The following is a 17,389-nucleotide window of genomic DNA, read 5'->3' as shown; positions in this document are numbered from 1 at the left end:
CTAATATCTAACATATTATCAGTTCAGTACTAAACAGCCCAGCCAATAACCCCCACCCCACAGAGAGAGAGAGAAGCCCTCGAAGGAAGGGAGAGGTCAGAAACCTCAGAGAGTCTGGGTTTAAACTCTGAGGAATGTCTCCAACACACAGCAGCAGCTTTACAACGCCTTGGCTTTAAACATCAGTCATGGGACGACTGTAATCAAACCAGAGCTAAAGCAATCTAGGGTCATGTTCATTAGGGCACACATTAGAAAATGTTTAAAAACATTTTGGAACGGAAAATCTATACGACTGTTTCTTATTGGACAATTCCAGGTAGTCTCTCCCTATTTTAGTACATTTTCTTCTGTTTGATGCCTTAGTTATTAAGGAGTTTGGAGGCAGGGGAAGGGTTTGAGCATTGCACAGTACTAACTTGGCAGAATTGTCCAGAGAATCCGGCCAGACAGAGGCAGTTGAACCCGTTGACCTGGTCTTGGCATCGCCCGCCGTTCAGACAGGGAGAACCGGCACACTCATCCACATCTCTCTCACAGTGGTCTCCAGAGTAGCCCGCAGGACACACACAGCGGAACCCATTGACCAAGTCCTGTTAGAGGCAACCATAAAGGGTTAACTAGAGGCAACCATAAAGGGTTAACTAGAGGCAACCATAAAGGGTTAATTCATTCACCAAGTCCTACAACACACACAGGTAACCATAGAGAGAGATATATATATACAGGTAAAAGTCAGTAAATTAGAATATTTTGAAAAACTTGATTTATTTCAGTAATTGCATTCAAAAGGTGTAACTTGTACATTATATTTATTCATTGCACACAGACTGATGCATTCAAATGTTTATTTCATTTAATTTTGATGATTTGAAGTGGCAACAAATGAAAATCCAAAATTCCGTGTGTCACAAAATTTAGAATATTACTTAAGGCTAATACAAAAAGGGATTTTTTAGAAATGTTGGCCAACTGAAAAGTATGAAAATGAAAAATATGAGCATGTACAATACTCAATACTTGGTTGGAGCTCCTTTGCCTCAATTACTGCATTAATGCGGCGTGGCATGGAGTCGATGAGTTTCTGGCACTGCTCAGGTGTTATGAGAGCCCAGGTTGCTCTGATAGTGGCCTTCAACTCTTCTGCGTTGTTGGGTCTGGCATTCTGCATCTTCCTTTTTCACAATACCCCACATATTTTCTATGGGGCTAAGGTCAGGGAGTTGGCTGGCCAATTTAGAACAGAAATACCATGGTCCGTAAACCAGGCACGGGTAGATTTTGCGCTGTGTGCAGGCGCCAAGTCCTGTTGGAACCTGAAATCTCCATCTCCATAGAGCAGGTCAGCAGCAGGAAGCATGAAGTGCTCTAAAACTTGCTGGTAGACGGCTGCGCTGACCCTGGATCTCAGGAAACAGAGTGGACCGACACCAGCAGATGACATGGCACCCCAAACCATCACTGATGGTGGAAACTTTACACTAGACTTCAGGCAACGTGATCCTGTGCCTCTCCTGTCTTCCTCCAGACTCTGGGACCTCGATTTCCAAAGGAAATGCAAAATTTGCTTTCGCCAGAAAACATGACTTTAGACCACTCAGCAGCAGTCCAGCTCTTTTTTTCCTTAGCCCAGGTGAGACGCCGCGCTGTTTCTGGTCAACAGTGGCTTGACACGAGGTATGCGGCAGTTGAAACCCATGTCTTTCAAGCGTCTCTGGTGGTGGATCTTGAAGCCCTGACTCCAGCAGCTGTCCACTCCTTGTGAATCTCCCCCACATTTTTGAATGGGTTTTTTTTCACAATCTTGACTAGGCGCGGTGATCCCTATCGCTTGTACACTTTTTTCTGACCACAGTTTTTCCTTCCCTTTGCCTCTCTATTAATGTGTTTGGACACAGAGCTCTGAGAACAGCCAGCCTCTTCTTCAATAACCTTTGTGTCTTTCCCTCCTTGTGCAATGTGTCGATGGTCGCCTTTTGGACAGCTGTCAAATCTGAAGTCTTCCCCATGTTTGTGTAGGCTTCAGAACTGGACTGAGAGACCATTTAAAGCCCTTTGCAGGTGTTTTGAGTTAATCAGCTGATTAGTTTGTGGCACCAGGTGTCTTCAAATGTAACCCTTACACAATATTCTAATTTTTGTGACACACGGAATTTTGGATTTTCATTTGTTGCCACTTCAAATCATCAAAATTAAATGAAATAAACATTTGAATGCATCAGTCTGTGTGCAATGAATAAATATAATGTACAAGTTACACCTTTTGAATGCAATTACTGAAATAAATCAAGTTTTTCAAAATATTCTAATTTACTGACTTTTACCTGTATATATAGAGAGAGAGATGTAGAGAGAGAGAGCGAGAGAGAGAGATTTAGAGAAAGATGTAGAGAAAGAGAGAAATGAACGAGAGATGTAGAGAGAGATGTAGAGAGAGATTTAGAGAGAGAGAGGCGATGTAGAACGAGAGATGTAGAGAGAGAGAGAGAGATGTAGAGCGAGAGAGAGATGTAGAGAAAGAGAGAGATGTAGAGAGAGAGCGATGTAGAGCGAGAGAGAGATTTAGAGCGAGAGAGAGATGTAGAGAGAGAGAGAAATGTAGAGAAAGAGAGAGATGTAGAACGAGAGATGTAGAGAGATGTAGAGAGAGAGATAAATGTAGAGAAAGATGTAGAGAAAGAGAGAGATGTAGAGAGAGAGAGAAATGTAGAGAAAGAGAGAGATGTAGAACGAGAGATGTAGAGAGATGTAGAGAGTAGTAGAGAGAGAGAAACATGTAGAGAGAGATTTAGAGAGAGAGAGATTTAAAGAGAGATGTAGAGATGTAGAGAGAAAGATGTAGAGAGAGATTTAGAGAGAGATGTAGAGAGATATGTAGAGAGAGATGTAGATAAAGGGAGAAATGTAGAGAAAGATAGACAGATGTAGAGAGAGAGATTTAGAGAGTTGTAGAGAGAGAGAGATGTAGAGAGAAGTAGAGAGAGAGAAACATGGAGAGAGAGAGATTTCGAGAGAGATGTAGAGAGAGAGATTTAGAGAGAGATGTAGAGAGAGAGAGATGTAGAGCGTTGTAGAGATGTAAAGAGAGAGATGTAGAGAGAGCGATGTAGAGAGATTTAGAGAGAGATGTGTAGAGAGATGTGTAGAGAGATGTGTAGAGCGATGTAGAGAGAGAGAAACATGGAGAGAGAGATTTCGAGAGAGATATTTAGAGAGAGATGTAGAGAGAGAGAGATGTAGAGCGTTGTAGAGATGTAAAGAGAGAGATGCAGAGAGAGATGTAGAGAGAGCGATGTAGAGAGATTTAGAGAGAGATGTAGAGAAATATGTACAGAGATAGAGAGAGGGACAGAGAAAGATAAAACGTGTGCGAGAGAGAGAGAGGTAGAGAGAAGTAGAGAGAGAGAGAAACATGGAGAGAGAGATGTAGAGAGAGATGTAGAGAGAGAAACATGTAGAGAGAGATGTAGAGCGAGAGAGAGAGATGTACAGCGAGAGAGAGATGTAGAGAGAGCGAGATGTAGAGAGAGAGAGATGTAGAGAGAGAGATGTAGAGCGATAGAGAGAGCGATGTAGAGAGATGTGTAGAGAGATGTGTAGAGATTTAGAGAGAGAGAGGGAGATGTACAGCGAGAGAGAAATGTAGAGAGAGCGAGATGTAGAGAGATGTGTAGAGAGAGAGAGAGAGCGATGTAGAGAGAGATGTGTAGAGATTTAGAGGGAGATGTAGAGCGAGAGAGAGAGATGTAGAAAGAGAGAGATGTTGAGAGAGAGATGTAGAGAGAGATGTAGAGCGAGAGAGATGTTGAGAGAGAGATGTAGAGAGAGAGATGTAGAGCGAGAGAGAGAGAGATGTAGAAAGAGAGAGATGTTGAGAGAGAGATGTAGAGAGAGATGTGTAGAGATTTAGAGGGAGATGTAGAGCGAGAGAGAGAGATGTAGAAAGAGAGAGATGTTGAGAGAGAGATGTAGAGAGAGAGATGTAGAGAGAGAGATGTAGAGCGAGAGAGATGTAGAGAGAGAGATGTAGAGCGAGAGAGAGAGAGATGTAGAGCGATAGATGTAGAAGGTAGTAGAGAGAGAGAGATGTAGAGAGAAACATGTAGAGAGATGTAGAGAGAAGTAGAGCGATGTAGAGATGTAGAGAGAGCGATGTAGAGAGAGAGATTTCAAGAGAGAGATGTAGAGAGAGAGATTTAGAGAAAGCTGTAGAGAAAGATGTAGAGAGAGAGATGTAGAGAGAGATGTAGAGAGATGTAGAGAAATATGTACAGAGATAGAGAGAGGGACAGAGAAAGATAAAAAGTGTGCGAGAGAGAGAGAGAAGTAGAGAGAGAAACATGTAGAGAGAGATGTGTAGAGAGATGTGTAGAGATTTAGAGGGAGATGTAGAGCGAGAGAGAGAGATGTAGAGAGAGATGTAGAGCGAGAGAGAGATGTAGAGAGAGCGAGATGTAGAGAGAGATGTGTAGAGAGAGATGTAGAGAGATGTGTAGAGATTTAGAGGGAGATGTAGAGCGAGAGAGAGAGAAGTAGAGCGAGAGAGATGTAGAGAGGGAGATGTAGAGCGAGAGATGTAGAGAGTAGTAGAGAGAGATGTGTAGAGAGATGTGTAGAGATTTAGAGAGAGATGTAGAGAGAGAGAGATGTAGAGCGAGAGAGAGCGAGAGAGATGTAGAGCGAGAGATGTAGAGAGTAGTAGAGAGAGAGAAACATGGAGAGAGAGAGATGTAGAGAAAGAAACATGTAGAGAGAGATGTAGAGAGAGAAACATGTAGAGAGAGATGTACAGCGAGAAACATGTAGAGAGAGATGTAGAGAGAGAAACATGTAGAGAGAGATGTACAGAGAGAGAGAGATGTAGAGAGAGATGTAGAGAGAGAGATGTAGAGAGAGAGATGTGTAGAGAGAGATATGTAGAGAGCGATGTGTAGAGAGAGATGTGTAGAGAGAGATGTAGAGAGAGATGTAGAGAGAGCGAGATGTAGAGAGAGAGTTGTAGAGCGAGCAGGACACACACAGCGGAACCCATTGACCAAGTCCTGTTAGAGGCAACCATAAAGGGTTAACTAGAGGCAACCATAAAGGGTTAACTAGAGGCAACCATAAAGGGTTAACTAGAGGCAACCATAAAGGGTTAACTAGAGGCAACCATAAAGGGTTAACTAGAGGCAACCATAAAGGGTTAACTAGAGGCAACCATAAAGGGTTAACTAGAGGCAACCATAAAGGGTTAATTAGAGGCAACCATAAAGGGTTAACTAGAGGCAACCATAAAGGGTTAACTAGAGGCAACCATAAAGGGTTAACTAGAGGCAACCATAAAGGGTTAACTAGAGGCAACCATAAAGGGTTAACTAGAGGCAACCATAAAGGGTTAACTAGAGGCAACCATAAAGGGTTAACTAGAGGCAACCATAAAGGGTTAACTAGAGGCAACCATAAAGGGTTAACTAGAGGCAACCATAAAGGGTTAACTAGAGGCAACCATAAAGGGTTAATTAGAGGCAACCATAAATGGTTAACTAGAGGCAACCCTAAAGGGTTAACTAGAGGCAACCATAAAGGGTTAACTAGAGGCAACCATAAAGGGTTAACTAGAGGCAACCATAAAGGGTTAATTAGAGGCAACCATAAAGGGTTAATTAGAGGCAACCATAAAGGGTTAACTAGAGGCAACCATAAAGGGTTAACTAGAGGCAACCATAAAGGGTTAACTAGAGGCAACCATAAAGGGTTAATTAGAGGCAACCATAAAGGGTTAACTAGAGGCAACCATAAAGGGTTAACTAGAGGCAACCATAAAGGGTTAACTAGAGGCAACCATAAAGGGTTAATTAGAGGCAACCATAAAGGGTTAACTAGAGGCAACCATAAAGGGTTAACTAGAGGCAACCATAAAGGGTTAACTAGAGGCAACCATAAAGGGTTAATTAGAGGCAACCATAAAGGGTTAACTAGAGGCAACCATAAAGGGTTAACTAGAGGCAACCATAAAGGGTTAATTCATTCACCAAGTCCTACAACACACACAGGTAACCATAGAGAGATATATATATATATATAGAGAGAGATGTAGAGAGAGAGAGAGAGAGATGTAGAGAGAGAGAGGAGATGTAGAACGAGAGATGTAGAGAGAGATGTAGAGAGAGAGAGAGATGTAGAGAGAGAGAGAGATGTAGAGCGAGAGAGATGTAGAGAGAGAGAGAGATGTAGAGAGAGAGAGAGAGATGTAAAGCGAGAGATGTAGAGAGAGAAACATGTAGAGAGATGTAGAGAGAGAGATGTAGAGAGAGAGAGAGAGATGTAGAGCGAGAGGGAGATGTAGAGAGAGAGAGAGATGTAGAGAGAGAGATGTAGAGAGAGAGAGAGAGATGTAGAGCGAGAGATGTAGAGAGAGAGAAACATGTAGAGAGAGATGTAGAGAGAGAGATGTAGAGAGAGAGAGAGGGATGTAGAGCGAGAGAGAGATGTAGAGCGAGAGAGAGATGTAGAGCGAGAGAGAGATGAGAGAGATGTAGAGAGAGAGAGGAGATGTAGAACGAGAGATGTAGAGAGAGATGTAGAGAGAGAGAGAGATGTAGAGAGAGAGAGAGAGATGTAGAGCGAGAGAGAGATGTAGAGAGAGAGAGAGATGTAGAGAGAGAGAGATGTAGAGCGAGAGAAACATGTAGAGAGAGATGTAGAGAGAGAGATGTAGAGAGAGAGAGAGATGTAGAGAGAGAGAGAGATGTAGAGCGAGAGAGAGATGTAGAGCGAGAGAGAGAGATGTAGAGCGAGAGAGAGATGTAGAGAGAGAGATGTCGAGAGAGAGAGAGAGGAGATGTAGAACGAGAGATGTAGAGAGATGTAGAGCGAGAGAGAGATGTAGAGAAAGAGAGAGATGTAGAGAGAGAGAGATGTAGAGCGAGAGAGAGAGAGAGAGAGATGTAGAGAGAGAGAGATGTAGAGAGAGAGAGAGAGATGTAGAGCGAGAGATGTAGAGAGAGAGAAACATGTAGAGAGAGATGTAGAGAGAGAGATGTAGAGAGAGAGAGAGATGTAGAGAGAGAGAGAGAGAGATGTAGAGCGAGAGAGAGATGTAGAGAGAGAGAGATGTAGAGAGAGAGAGAGATTTAGAGCGAGAGAGAGATGTAGAGAAAGAGATGTAGAGAAAGAGAGAAATGTAGAGAAAGATGTAGAGAAAGAGAGAGACGTAGAACGAGAGATGTAGAGATGTAGAGAGTAGTAGAGAGAGAGAAACATGTAGAGAGAGATGTAGAGAGAGATGTAGAGAGATTTAGAGAGAGATAGATTTAAAGAGAGATGTAGAGAGATGTAGAGAGAAAGATGTAGAGAGAGATGTGTAGAGAGATGTGTAGAGAGATGTAGAGAGAGAGATTTAGAGAGTTGTAGAGAGAGAGAGATGTAGACAGAGATGTAGAGAGAGAGCTGTAGAGAGAGAGATGTAGAGATACAGATGTAGAGAGACAGATGTAGAGAGATGTAGAGAGAGAGAGATGTAGAGAGAGATGTAGAGAGAGAGCTGTAGAGAGAGAGATGTAGAGATACAGATGTAGAGAGACAGATGTAGAGAGACAGAAATGTAGAGAGAGATGTAGAGAGAGAGAGAGAGAGAGAGAGAGAGAGAGAGAGAGGTAGAGCGAGATGTGTAGAGAGGGAAGGTACTCAGGGGGTATGCTAATTTGGTATAGAGCATACCTACCTCACTCTATTAAATTATTTAAAACAGGAACATTTTACATTTGGCTAGAAATTCAAACGCAAATGAACTCAACAGAGAAAAAAGTCCTCCTGTGTGCTACCTAAATGCCCCTAATAGAATCCCCATTCTTTAATGAAGACAGCTTCTCCATCCTGGAGGGGGAAATCAACCATTTCCAGACCCAGGGACATGTACTAGTCTGTGGTGACCTAAATGCCAGAACTGGACAAGAACCTGACACCCTCAGCACACAGGGGGACAAACACCTACCTGGAGGTGACAGCATTCCCTCCCCCATATGCCCCCCTAGGCACAACTACGACAACATAACCAACAAAAACGGGTCACAACTCCTGCAGCTCTGTCACACACTGGGTATGTACATAGTCAATGGTAGGCTTCGAGGGGACTCCTATGGTAGGTACACCTATAGCTCATCTCTTGGCAGTAGTACTGTAGATTACTTTATCACTGACCTCAACCCAGAGTTTCTCAGAGCATTCAGCCAGCCCTATCAGATCACAGCAAAATCACAGTCTACTTGAACAGAGCAATACTCAATCATGAGGCATCAAAGCTAAAGGAACTGAATAATATTAAGAAATGCTATAGATGGAAGGAAAGTAGTGTGGAAACCTACCAAAAAACAATTAGGAAACAACAAATTCAATCCGTTCTAGACAACTTCCTGGACAAAACGTTCCACTGTAATAGTGAAGGTGTAAACTTGGCAGTAGAAAATCTAAACAGTATATTTGACCACTCAGCTTCCCTATCAAATCTAAAAATGTCAAGCAGAAAACCTAAGAAAAGTAACAACAATGACAAATGGTTTGATGAAGAATGCAAAAACCTAAGAAAGACATTTAGAAACCTATCCAACCAAAAACACAGAGACCCAGAAAACCTGAGCCTACGCCTTCACTATGGTGAATCACTAAAACAATACAGAAATACACTACGGAAAAAGAAGGAACAGCATGTCAGAAATCAGCTCAATGTAATTGAAGAATCCATAGACTCGAACCACTTCTGGGAAAATTGGAAAACACTAAACAAACAACAACACGAAGAGCTATCTATCCAAAACGGAGATGTATGGGTAAACCACTTCTCCAATCTTTTTGGCTCTATAACAAAGAACAAACAGCAAAAACATATACATGATCAAATGCAAATCTTAGAATCAACTATGAAAGACTACCAGAACCCACTGGATTCTCCAATTACATTGAATGGACTACAGGACAAAATACAAACCCTCCAACCCATAAAAGGCCTGTGGTGTTGATGGTATCCTAAATGAAATGATCAAACATGCAGACCACTAATTCCAATTGGCTATACTTAAACTCTTTAACATCATCCTCAGCTCTGGCATCTTCCCCAATATTTGGAACCAAGGACTGATCACCCCAATCCACCAAAGTGGAGACAAATTTGACCTCAATAACTACCGTGGGATATGCATCAACAGCAACCTTGGGAAAATCCTCTGCATTATCATTAACGGCAGATTCGTACATTTCCTCAGTGAAAACAATGTACTGAGCAAATGTCAAATTGGCTTTTTACCAAATTACCATACGACTGTCACGATCGTCAGGGAGAGACCAAGGCGCAGCGTTGAATGCGTACATATTTATTAATAGAATGATCACACGATCAAAACAACGGACGATAACGTGATGTCTACGGTTTAACACAAACCAAATAAGAACAAGAAACCACAAACACAAAGTGAAAGACAGACAGTTAAATATGGCTCCCAATCAGAGACAACCAGCTGACACTCGTTGCCTCTGATTGGGAGTCACTCAGGCCAACATGGAAATACAAACATAGAATTACACACCCTGGCTCAACATAACAGTGTCCCCAGAGCCAGGGCGTGACAGTACCCCCCCCTAAAGGCGCGGACTCCGACCGCGCCAACTAAATACCACAGGGGAGGGACCGGGTGGGCACTCCGCCTTGGCGGCGGATCCGGCTCGGGCCTGATCCCCACTCCCTCTTCAACCCCCAAAGTACCCCTGGTCCGGTCTGGCCCGCTGGCCGGAGCTGGACTGCCCACTGATGGAGCGGATTGCTCTAGCTCCGGCGTAACGCATCTGACCGGTGCCAGACCAGGCACCAGTGGAACAGGCACGGGCCGTGCCGGACCGACGACGCACACCACTGGCTTGGTGTGGGGAACAGGCACGGGCCGTGCTGGACTGACGACGCACACCACTGGCTTGGTGTGGGAGCAGGAGCGGGCCGACAGGGCTGACGATACGCACTACAGACTTGGTGCGGGGAGCAGGAATGGGCCGGACTGGGTTGGCGACGCGCACCACAGACTTGGTGCGGAGAGCAGGAACGGGCCGGACTGGGCTGACGAAACGCACCACTGACTTGCGCGGGGAGCAGGAATGGGCCGGACTGGGCTGGCGACGCGCACCACAGACTTGGTGCGGAGAGCAGGAACGGGCCGGACTGGGCTGACGCAAACGCACCACTGACTTGGTGCGGGGAGCAGGAATGGGCCGGGCCGAGCTGGCGTGCGCACCGTAGACTTGGGCGCAGTGGCAGGAACAGGCCGACCGTACTGGGAACACACACCACTGGCCCTACGTGGGGATCAGGAACAGGCCGGACCGGACTGGCAACACACGCCAGTACCTCTCGCCGTGCCTCTACATCTTCCACCCCCTCTTCGACCAGTGGCCCCCGTAACCTGGCGGCCTCCTCTGCCAATCCGCTGGGCCGCTCTGCCGCGGTCTCCTGCTGGCCCGTCGTCCCACGGCGTTAGCCCCCCTAAAAATTTTCTGGGCTTCACTCCTACCCGTGGCCAAGGTCTCCATGTCCCTCGCCAGCCGTTCGCCCTTCTGCCACAATGTCAAGCCCCTCTCCTCCTCATCCGGCTTGACCCAGTCGAGGAGGCGAAGGAGATCTGTTAGAGATCTCCCTGGCGATGGCTCCTGGACACGCTGCTTGGTCACATCTTGGTGGTTTCTTCTGTCACGATCGTCAGGGAGAGACCAAGGCGCAGCGTTGAATGCGTACATATTTATTAATAGAATGATCACACGATCAAAACAACGGACGATAACGTGATGTCTACGGTTTAACACAAACCAAATAAGAACAAGAAACCACAAACACAAAGTGAAAGACAGACAGTTAAATATGGCTCCCAATCAGAGACAACCAGCTGACACTCGTTGCCTCTGATTGGGAGTCACTCAGGCCAACATAGAAATACAAACATAGAATTACACACCCTGGCTCAACATAACAGTGTCCCCAGAGCCAGGGCGTGACAACGACAGACCACGTATTCACCCTGCACACCCTAATTGATAAACAAACAAAACAAAACAAAGGCAAAGTCTACTAGAATCTGAAGTCAAATGTCTACTGTTTGCTGATGATCTGGTGCTTCTGTCCCCAACCAAGGAGGGCCTACAGCAGCACCTAGATCTTCTGCACAGATTCTGTCAGACCTGGGCCCTGACAGTAAATCTCAGTAAGACAAAAATAATGGTGTTTCAAAAAAGGTCCAGTTGCCAGGACCACAAATACAAATTCCATCTAGACACTGTTGCCCTAGAGCACACAAAAAACTATACATACCTCGGCCTAAACATCAGCGCCACAGGTAACTTCCACAAAGCTGTGAACGATCTGAGAGACAAGGCAAGAAGGGCCTTCTATGCCATCAACAGGAACATAAAATTTGACATACCAATTAGGATCTGGCTAAAAATACTTGAATCAGTTGTAGAACCCATTGCTCTTTATGGATGTGAGGTCTGAGGTCTGCCCCCACCCCGTTAAAATCTACAACCACCCAAAAGGAAGCGATTCCCAAACCTTCCATAACAAAGCCATCACCTACAGAAAGATGAACTTGGAGAAGAGTCCCCTAAGTAAGCTGGTCCTGGGGCTCTGTTCACAATCACAAACAGACCCCACAGAGCCCCAGGACAACAACACAATTAGATCCAACCGAATCATCAAAACAAAAAGACAATTACTTGACACATTGGAAAGAATTTACAAAAAAATTGAGCAAACTAGAATGCTATTTGGCCCTAAACAGAGAGTACACAGTGGCAGAATACCTGACCACTGTGACTGACCCAAACTTAAGGAAAGCTTTGACTATGTACAGACTCAGTGAGCATAGCCTTGCTATTGAGAAAGGCCGCCGTAGGCAGAGCTGGCTCTCAAGAGAAGACAGGCTATGTGCACACTGCCCACAAAATGAGATGGAAACTGAGCTGCACTTCCTAACCTCCTGCCAAATGTATGACCATATTAGAGACACATATTTCACTCAGATAACAGAAATCCACAAAGAATTCGAAAACAAACCCAATTTTGATAAACTCCCTTATCTACTGGGTGAAAAACCACAGTGTGCCATCACAGCTGCAAGATTTGTGACCTGTTGCCACAAGAAAAGGGCAACCAGTGAAGAACAAACACCACTGTAAATACAACCCATATTTATGTTAATTTATTTTCCCATTTGTACTTTAACTATTTGTACATTGTTACAACACTGTATATATACATAATATGACATTTGAAATGTCTTTATTCCTTTGGAACTTCTGAGTGTAATGTTTACTGTTAATATTTATTGTTTATTTTACTTTTGTTTATTATCTGTTTCACTTACTTTGGCAATGTTAACATACGTTTCCCATGCCAATAAAGCCCTTAAATTGAAACTGAAAATGAATTGTAGAGAGAGAGAGAGATGTAGAGAGAGAGAGAGATGTAGAGAGAGAGCGAGAGAGAGAGAGAGAGATGTAGAGAGAGAGAGAGAGAGAGATGTAGAGAGAGAGAGAGAGAGAGAGAGAGAGAGAGAGAGAGAGAGATGTAGAGAGAGAGAGAGAGAGAGAGAGAGAGAGAGAGAGAGAGAGAGAGAGAGAGAGAGAGAGAGAGAGAGAGAGAGAGAGAGAGATGTAGAGAGAGAGAGAGATGTAGAGAGAGAGAGAGAGAGAGAGAGAGAGAGAGAGAGACAACATACCCTGCAGGTTCCTCCGTGCTGGCACTGGTCTTTGCAGTCGTTGAGATCTACAAAACAAAAGATAATGTATCATGTGTAAGACAAGTTATCTACTAGCATGTATTAAACATGATAATCAAGTTTGTCTGTGATAATGTAGTAATGAATCTGTTCACCCTCTAAAAAATAAGTACCCCCCAAAATAAATGTTCACTCTATTCCTTATATAGTGCATTACCCATTATGGTCAAAAGTAGTGCACAAAAAAATGGAAAAGGGTGCTATTTGGGACACATAGTGTAGGATCATTTACACTATTCTGCAGTTAAGCATTACACTGTCCTGACAGACACAGAGAAGACAGGTGTTCAGAACAGTCTTAGTTCTACTAACTGATATCACAGTTCAGCCCCGTCCAACCAGCGACACACTCGCAGAAGTATCCACCAATCAGGTTGCGGCAGGAGTTGGCGTTGACACAGGGCTTGCTGTCGCATTCGTTGGCATCTGGAGAGGAGGCGGGTAAATAACACGGCATGGTTAGAGTGAAGACAGGCAAACATAATGATTATACTTATGAGTCCACCTCCTACACTCGATGTTCATTAAGTACTATGTTACAGTGAAAGACACAGTGAATGAAGGCAATAGAGAAATCCAACTGAGAAAACAAGACAAAACGAGGTTGAAGAGGAGTGTAGAGAGAACGAGAGAGAGAGAGAGAGAAATAAATACAACCCATATTTATGTTTATTTATTTCCACATTTGTACTTTAACTATTTGCCCATTGTTACAACACTGTATATAGACACAATATGACATTTGAAATGTCTTTATTCTTTTGGAACTTCTGAGTGTAATGTTTACTGTTAATATTTATTGTATGCAATGTTAACACACGTTTCCCATGCCAATAAAGCCCTTAAATTGAATTGAAATTGAATTGAGTGTGTAGAGAGAGAGAGAGAGAGAGAGAGAGAGAGACAGAGAGAGAGAGAGAGAGAGAGACAGAGAGACAGTGAGAGACAGAGAGAGAGAGCAGAGAGAGAGAGAGAGAGAGAGAGAGAGAGAGAGAGAGAGCACCATCAACAAAAACGGAAGGGATCTGTTGCAGCTCTGTCGAAGTCTGGGTTTGTACTTTGTCAATGGTAGGTTACGGCGGACTCTTTGGGGAGATTCACCTATTGCGCACCTCTTGGCCACAGCACAGTAGACTATATGATTACAGACTGACCCTTTCTCTCTCAGCTCATTCACCATCAAGCCACTAACACCTCTGTCTGATCACAGCCAAATTACGTTGTTCCTCAAAAGAACAGACATGGAAACAAGCCAGTAAGCTGTACAACATCAGAAATTCATACAGATGGGCTCAAAACAGCACAGAAGAATACCAGAAAGCAACCAGTAACCAAAATATCCAAACACTCTTAGATAAGGGTGGTCCTCCCTCTGGAGTCTCTGGCCCACGGGCTCTTCCATAAGCTGGGCAGCTGCCTGGGGGGCACGTGTATAGGCTACGCTGTGGTCGTCCCTACCAGCTACAGCAGCCCAGACGGCCAGGTTGTTGAGGTTGAACAGCGTGCAGCGCCTCTTCTCCCACCACATGATGGAGACGTTTGGTGACCTTGGAGGCCCTGCAGGCCAAGCTCAAGGCCTTCCTGGAGCTGCGTACGGCTAACGGGCCCCGCCATGATACATACGTGGTGTTCTACAGCGGGCATACGCAGCGCACCGGGACCTGGCCACTGGCAGGAGGAGACTCTCTGCGTCTGGAGCAGCTGCTGGAACCCACTAGGGCGGCAGGTAGCTTAGTGGTTAAGAGCATAGTGCCAGTAACCGAAAGGTCGCTGGTTCTAATCCCCGAGCCGACTAGGTGAACAATCTGTCGATGTGCCCTTGAGCAAGGCACTTAACCCTAATTGCTCCTGTAAGTCGCTTTGGATAAGAGCGTCTGCTAAATGACTCTAATGTAAATGTAAGATAACTTATCCACTCACAGTAAAGAAGGGATCAATCTAGCAGTAAAAAACATCTACTATATATTCAGACAAATGGCAAAAGAACTGAAGTTTATAAAAAAATAAATTAAAAAAAGACCACAGATGACATCATCAACTGGTTTGATGCAGATTGTAAAATTATAAGGAAAAAAAACTTAGAACACTATCAAACCAAAGGCACAGAGACCCAAATAATGGTGAATTACGCCTTCATTACTGTGAGTCTTTAAAACTCTATAAATGTAGACTCAGAACCAAAGCACAATACAACAGGAAGCAACTGACACTAATTGAGGAATCCATAAACACAAACAACTTCTGGCAAAATTGAAAAAACAAAAAAAACTATAGGAATTAGTGATACAAAATGGTGACATATGGACAACCCATTTTAAAGCACTCTACAACACCGTTCAGATTGACACAAAAGCAGAACAATGCCAAATTCATGAGGCGCTGAATGGATTAGAAAGAGCTATAAAGCTCTGTGCCTCATCACTGTCAAACGCTCCCAAAAACACTTCAGCGAGCAGGCCTTCCTAATTGACCTGGCCCAGGTATCCTGGATGGATATAGATCTCATTCCGTCAGTAGAGGATGCCTGGTTGTTCTTTAAAAGTAATTTCCTCTCAATCTTAAATAGACATGCCCCATTCAAAAAATACAGAACTAAGAACAGATATAGCCCCTGGTTCTCCTCAGACTTGACTGCCCTTGACCAGCACAAAAACATCCTGTGGCGTACTGCATTAGCATCAAATAGCCCCCGTGATATGCAACTTTTCAGGGAAGTTAGGAACCAATATACACAAGCAGTTAGGAAAGCAAAGGCTAACTTTTTCAAACAGAAATTTGCATCCTGTAGCACTAACTCCAAAAAGTTTTGGGACACTGTAAAGTCCATGGAAAATAAGAGCACTTCCTCCCAGCTGCCCACTGCACTGAGGCTAGGGAAACACTATCACCACCGATAAATCTACAATAATCGAGAATTTCAACAAGCATTTTGCTACGGCTGGCCATGCTTTCCACCTGGCTACCACTACCCCGGCCACCAGCTCTGCACCCTCCGCTGCAACTTGCCCATGCCCCCCGCTTCTCCTTCACACAAATCCAGACAGCTGATGTTCTAAAAGAGCTGCAAAATCTGGACCCCTACAAATCATCTGGACTAGACAATCTGGACCCTTTCTTTCTAAAACTAGCCGCCGAAATTGTCGCAACCCCTATTACTAGCCTGTTCAACCTCTCTTTCGTAACGCCTGAGATCCCCAGAGATTGGAAAGCTGCCGCGGTCATCCCCCTCTTCAAAGGGGGTGACACTCTAGATCCAAACTGTTACAGACCCATATCCATCCTGCCCTGCCTTTCAAAAGTTTTTGAAAGCCAAGTCAACAAACAGATCACCAACCATTTCGAATCCCACTGTACCTTCTCTGCTATGCAATCCGGTTTCCGAGCTGGTCATGGGTGCACTTCAGCCACGCTCAAGGTCCTAAATGATATTATAACCGCGATCGATAATAGACAGTACTGTGCAGCCGTTTTCATTGACCTGGCCAAGGCTTTCGACTCTGTCAACCACCGCATTCTTATTGGCAGACTAAATAGCCTTGGTTTCTCTAATGACTGCCTCGCCTGGTTCACCAACTACTTCTCAGATAGAGTTCAATGTGTCAAATCGGAGGGCCTGTTGTCTGGACCTATGGCAGTCTCTATGGGGGTGCCACAGGGTTCAATTCTTGGGCCAACTCTTTTCTCTGTGTATATCAATGACGTCGCTCTTGCTGCTGGTGACTCTCAGATCCACCTCTACGCAGACGACACCATTTTGTATACATCTGGCCCTTCATTGGACACTGTGTTAACAAACCTCCAAACGAGCTTCAATTCCATACAACACTCCTTCAGTAGCCTCCAACTGCTCTTAAACACTAGTAAAACAAAATGCATGCTCTTCAACCGAACGCTGCTTGCACCCGCCCACCCGACTAGAATCACTACTCTAGACGGGTCTGACCTAGAGTACGTGGACAACTACAAATATCTAGGTGTCTGGTTAGACTGTAAACTCTCCTTCCAGACTCACATTAAGAATCTCCAATCCAAAGTTAAATCTAGAATCGGTTTCCTATTTCGCAACAAAGCCTCCTTCACTCATGCTGCCAAACATGCCCTTGTAAAACTGACTATCCTACCGATCCTTGACTTCGGCGATGTCATTTACAAAATAGCCTCCAACACTCTACTCAGCAAATTGGATGTTGTCTATCACAGTGCCATCCGTTTTGTCTCCAAAGCCCCATATAATACCCACCACTGTGACCTGTACGCTCTTGTTGGCTGGTCCTCACTACATATTCGTCGCCAAACCCACTGGCTCCAGGCCATCTATAAATCACTGCTAGGCAAATCCCCGCCTTATCTTAGCTCATTGGTCACCATAGCAACACCCACCCGTAGTCTGCGCTCCAGCGGGTATATCTCACTGGTCATCCCCAAAGCCAACACCTCCTTTGGCCGCAATTCCTTCCAGTTCTCTGCTGCCAATGACTGGAACAAACTGCAAAAATCTCTGAAGCTGGAGACGCTTATCTCCCTCACTAACTTTAGGCATCAGTTGTCAGAGCACCTTACCGATCACTGCACCTGTACACAGCCCATCTGAAATTAGC

At 44.5% G+C, this 17,389-nt stretch overlaps 1 pseudogene; it reads right to left on the bottom strand.

Moving 5' to 3' along the window:
- The window catches only part of LOC121555765, a 179,418-nt pseudogene that overhangs the window by 53,711 nt on the left and 108,318 nt on the right, over positions 1-17,389 (bottom strand).

This window comes from Coregonus clupeaformis, unplaced genomic scaffold, assembly GCF_020615455.1.
Source record: "Coregonus clupeaformis isolate EN_2021a unplaced genomic scaffold, ASM2061545v1 scaf0037, whole genome shotgun sequence".
Lineage (NCBI taxonomy): Eukaryota > Metazoa > Chordata > Actinopteri > Salmoniformes > Salmonidae > Coregonus > Coregonus clupeaformis.
The sequence above is the reverse complement of the archived record's forward strand: the minus strand, read 5'-3'. Positions and strand labels throughout refer to the sequence as shown.